Genomic DNA, 5,000 nt, shown 5'->3' with positions numbered 1-5,000 from the left:
AACCTGGATGCAGCAATGAAAACATAAATCTAACATGTTACGATACATATAGTAGTGGAGGCCCATGGGACAAAAAATAAATCCACTTGGTTTCAGACTTGGTACAACCCAAAGTCATCATTCTATTTGGTTTGCACAACCAAAAAAGTATTCTGAAGGTTTAGAAGAAGATAAAAAAATACGAGACTGTATTAAAAATTATGTCCAAAAAAATATAAGAATATCCTCTGGTATGGAGGGAATTGCACGTATCGAAATTCAAAAAAGAATCGATCTCATTCAGATCATAATCTATATGGGATTTCCTAAATTATTAATTGAAGATAAACCCCGAAGAATCGAAGAATTACAGATGAATGTTCAAAAAGAACTTAATTGTGTCAATAGAAAACTCAACATTGCTATTACCCGAATTTCCAATCCGTATGGGCATCCTAATATTCTTGCAGAATTTATAGCTGGCCAATTAAAAAATCGCGTTTCTTTTCGAAAAGCAATGAAAAAAGCTATTGAATTAACTGAACAGGCGAATACAAAAGGAATTCAAGTACAAATTGCAGGACGTATCGACGGAAAAGAAATTGCACGTGTTGAATGGATCAGAGAAGGCAGAGTTCCTTTACAAACAATTGAAGCTAAAATTGATTATTGTTCCTATACAGTTCGAACTATTTATGGGGTTTTAGGAATAAAAATTTGGATATTCGTAGACGAAGAATAAAAAAACTTTATTTGTCTTTACATTTTATCCAATGATAAAAAACGAAAACTATGTAGTATAACACTATAAAGAAATAAAAATAAAAACTTGTAGTCTTCTTTTTTATGTTTAAGAAAAAAAAATAAGCAATTCTATAAGGTTGAATAAACATTTCCATCAAAACTCCTTTGATATAATTGCTATGCTTAGTGTGTGACTCGTTGGTTTAGGGTTAGATTACGATAAAAAAAAAAAAGAACTTACCAACTAATAACTACAGCATTAATAAATAACCTAAGCAACTCATTGCTTCGCATTATCTGGATCCAAAAAATTAGTCAAGATATGATAGGCTGATCATATCATTGGAGCAACTGACTAAAAAAAAAGAATAAAGAAAGATGATTATTAAGTTATGAAAGGTAATCAAAAAGTATGCGGATAAATGGAAGGATGAAAGAAAGAGCGAAAAAATTGAATATTAATGATATATGATTCCAATTTGGAAAATCTATGAGGTCACTGTAAGAAAAGCAATGTAATAAAGCATCAATACAGATTCATTCATAATAATTAGATAAATAATAATAATTAGATAAATCTGTTCCGAAAACAAAAAATTAAGAGCCTTGAGACAATCAAAACTGAGAAAATTGCCTCAAAAAAAAAGAAATTCAAAATTTCATGTAAAAGCTCCATTGTAGAATTCAGGCCTAATGATTAATCAAGAAGCGATGGGAACGACGGAACCCATGAATATATAGGATTCTAGTGAACAAGAAATCTTAGTAATTCATTGGACAGGATGGCGGAATAAACCAGAAACTTTATTATCTATTCTGATTTTGATTCTGAGACCTCGGGGGATAAACAGCAAACTTAAATAGATATTGAAAGAGTAAATATTCGCCGGCGAAAAATTGGTTTTTTTTTTTCAAATAAAAACAGTAATAAAAGATGAAAAAAACAATGAAAAAAAAATAAGGATTTGTTATAATATTCTAACTCTAATAAAAATTACATTTGTAATGATGATATTACGTTATTTTTAAATAAATCGAAATAAAATTGATCTTTGATTCTATTTCAAAAAAGACATACACAAATTTAGAAGAGATAAGATGAAATAAAAAAAAATACCATGATTAATAGGATTAATCATTAACTACATCTATATCTTAATTAATCCTTTTATTCGCGAGGAGCTGGATGAGAAGAAACTCTCACGTCCAGTAGAGATCTCTTTTAGAAATGGTCCATTTCTAACCCAAGAACCCCATCAACTATAACCCAAAAAGAACCAAAATTTCGTAAACAAAAATCCAGACTAACTGAAATATCCCTCGAGGAGGGATCGTATTTGTTTTGGCAGATATGCTCTTCAACACTTGAACCCGCTTGGATTACATCTAGACAAATAGAAGCAGGGCGACGAGCAATGACACGAAATACGACGTGGTGGAAAAATTGGGGTACGTATATTCCAGACAAGCCAGTTACAGTAAGACCCGCGGAAACGCGTATGGGTTCTGGGAAAGGATCCCCAGAGTACTGGGTAGCTGTGGTTAAACCAGGTAAAATCCTTTATGAAATGGGTGGTGTACCAGAATATATAGCCAAAAGCTATTTCAATCGCGGCATCAAAAATGCCTATAAAAACCCAATTCATTATTTCTGAATAGGAATATAGAATGAAAAAGCTAAATAACATTTAAGGATAAAAAGATTCTAAGTTTTTTTGACAAACAATATTTTTTTACTTCGTCCTTTGCACTAAAAGAAGAGATACAAAAATATGATTCAACCACAAACCTATTTGAATGTAGCAGACAACAGCGGGGCTCGAAAATTGATGTGTATTCGAATAATAGGAGCTAGTAATCGCGCTATGCTCAATTGGTGACGTATTGTGCTGTAAAAGGAGAGCAATCCCCAAATACTACTCTAGAAAGATCAGAAGTGGTCAGAGCTGTAATTGTACGCTTGTAGCTTCAGAACGTACGAGGGACGGGACGATATACGATATGACGACAATGCCGCAGTTGTCATTGATCAGAAGGAAATCCAAAAGGAACTCGCGTTTTTGGGGCGATCCCACGGAATTGAGACAATTAAACTTTACTAAAATAGTTTCATTAGCTCCAAGTAATAAGACCTAAATATCGATAGTTAATATAGGATAGGATTAAAAAAATGGTATTGAAATCAAATTAATATAATTAATAGATTGTGTATCACGCATATACCCTAATAATTTTATTTTTTGTATTCATATTAAAATATTTTCTCCTCTTTTATTATTAAAGAAAAAAAGATAAATATGTATCAATTAAATTTATAGAAATTATTAAGGGGTATGCGTGATACACAATCTATAAGATAATTAATTGATTTCAATACCATTTTAATCCTATCTAATTAACTATCGATATTTAGGTCTTATAATACTCAGGAGCTAATGAAACTATTTTAGTAAAGTTTTAATGTCTCAATTCCGTGGGATCGCCCCAAAAACGCGAGTTCATTTTGGATTTCCTTCTTGATCAATGACAACTGCGGCATTGTCGTCATATCGTATATCGTCCCATTCTTACGTTTGAGTTCTTTACAAGTACGTACAATTACAGCTCTGACCACTTCTGATCTTTCTAGAGTAGTATTGGGATTGCTTCCTTGATTACAGCAACAATAACGTCACCAATATGAGCATAGCGGCGATTACTAGCTCCTATTTTCGAATAACATCAATTTTTCGAGCCCCGCTGTTGTCTGCTACATTCAAATAGGTTTGTGGTTGAATCATATTTTTGTATCTCTCTTTAGTGCAAAGGACGAAGTAAAAAAAAATTGTTTGTCAAAAAAAACTTAGAATCTTTTTATCCTTAAATGTTATTTAGCTTTTTCATTCTATATTCCTATTCAGAAATAATGAATTGGGTTTTATAGGCATTTTTGATGCCGCGATTGAAATAGCTTTTCTGGCTATATTTTCTGGTACACCACCCATTTCATAAAGGATTTTACCTGGTTTAACACAGCTACCCAGTACTCTGGGGATCCTTCCCAGAACCCATACGCGTTTCCGCGGGTCTTACTGTAACTGGCTTGTCTGGAAATATACGTACCCAAATTTTTCCACCACGTCGTATATTTCGTGTCATTGCTCGTCGCCCTGCTTCTATTTGTCTAGATGTAATCCAAGCGGGTTCAAGTGTTTGAAGAGCATATCGCCAAAACAAATACGATTCCACGAGAGGATATTCCTTTTAGTCTTCCTCGATGTTGTTACGAAATTTGGTTCTTTTGGGTTATAGTTGATGGGTTTTTTCTAAATGAGAAATTCCATCTCTACTGCAGAACTGGACGTGAGAGTTTCTTCTCATCCAGCTCCTCGCGAATAAAAGGATTAATTAAGATATAGATGTAGTTATGATTTAATCCTATTAATCATGGTATTTTTTTTTATTTCATCTTATCTCTTCTAAATTTGTGTATGTCTTTTTGAAATAGAATCAAAGATCAATTTATTTCGATTTATTTAAAAATAACGTAATATCATCATTACAAATGTAATTTTTATAGAGTTAGAATATTATAACAAATCCTTATTTTTTTTCATTGTTTTTTTCATCTTTTATTACTGTTTTTATTTGAAAAAAAAAAACCAATTTTTCGCCGGCGAATATTTACTCTTTCAATATCTATTTAAGTTTGCTGTTTATCCCCCGAGGTCTCAGAATCAAAATCAGAATAGATAATAAAGTTTCTGGTTTATTCCGCCATCCTGTCCAATGAATTACTAAGATTTCTTGTCACTAGAATCCTATATATTCATGGGTTCCGTCGTCCCATCGCTTCTTGATTAATCATTAGGCCTGAATTCTACAATGGAGCTTTTACATGAAATTTTGAATTTCTTTTTTTTTTGAGGCAATTTTCTCAGTTTTGATTGTCTCAAGGCTCTTAATTTTTTGTTTTCGGAACAGATTTATCTAATTATTTTATTTATCTAATTATTATGAATGAATCTGTATTGATGCTTTATTACATTGCTTTTCTTACAGTGACCTCATAGATTTTCCAAATTGGAATCATATATCATTAATATTCAATTTTTCGCTCTTTCTTTCATCCTTCCTTTATCCGCATACTTTTTGATTACCTTTCATAACTTAATAATCATCTTTCTTTATCTTTTTTTTTAGTCAGTTGCTCCAATGATATGATCAGCCTATCATATCTTGACTAATTTTTTGGATCCAGATAATGCGAAGCAATGAGTTGCTTAGGTTATTTATTA

The 5,000-nt window shown here is 31.9% G+C and overlaps 2 protein-coding genes across 2 annotated transcripts in view; one reads left to right on the top strand and one right to left on the bottom strand.

The window, feature by feature from the left end:
- The window catches only part of LOC125600259 (protein Ycf2-like), a gene marked incomplete at its 3' end in the record, with an annotated part of 7,638 nt that extends 5,709 nt beyond the window's left edge, over positions 1-1,929 (bottom strand). The window contains 1 exon segment of the mRNA XM_048773088.1: positions 1-1,929. This exon segment is cut by the window's left edge and continues 5,709 nt beyond it.
- Positions 1,930-4,020: 2,091 nt separating this feature from the next.
- LOC125600258 (protein Ycf2-like) overlaps positions 4,021-5,000 on the top strand; it is a 7,254-nt gene continuing 6,274 nt past the window's right edge. The window contains exon 1 of the mRNA XM_048773087.1: positions 4,021-5,000. This exon is cut by the window's right edge and continues 6,274 nt beyond it. The gene's annotated coding sequence lies outside the window, so the exon portion shown is untranslated.

This window comes from Brassica napus, unplaced genomic scaffold, assembly GCF_020379485.1.
Source record: "Brassica napus cultivar Da-Ae unplaced genomic scaffold, Da-Ae ScsIHWf_2165;HRSCAF=2818, whole genome shotgun sequence".
NCBI classification, from domain to species: domain Eukaryota; kingdom Viridiplantae; phylum Streptophyta; class Magnoliopsida; order Brassicales; family Brassicaceae; genus Brassica; species Brassica napus.
The sequence above is the reverse complement of the archived record's forward strand: the minus strand, read 5'-3'. Positions and strand labels throughout refer to the sequence as shown.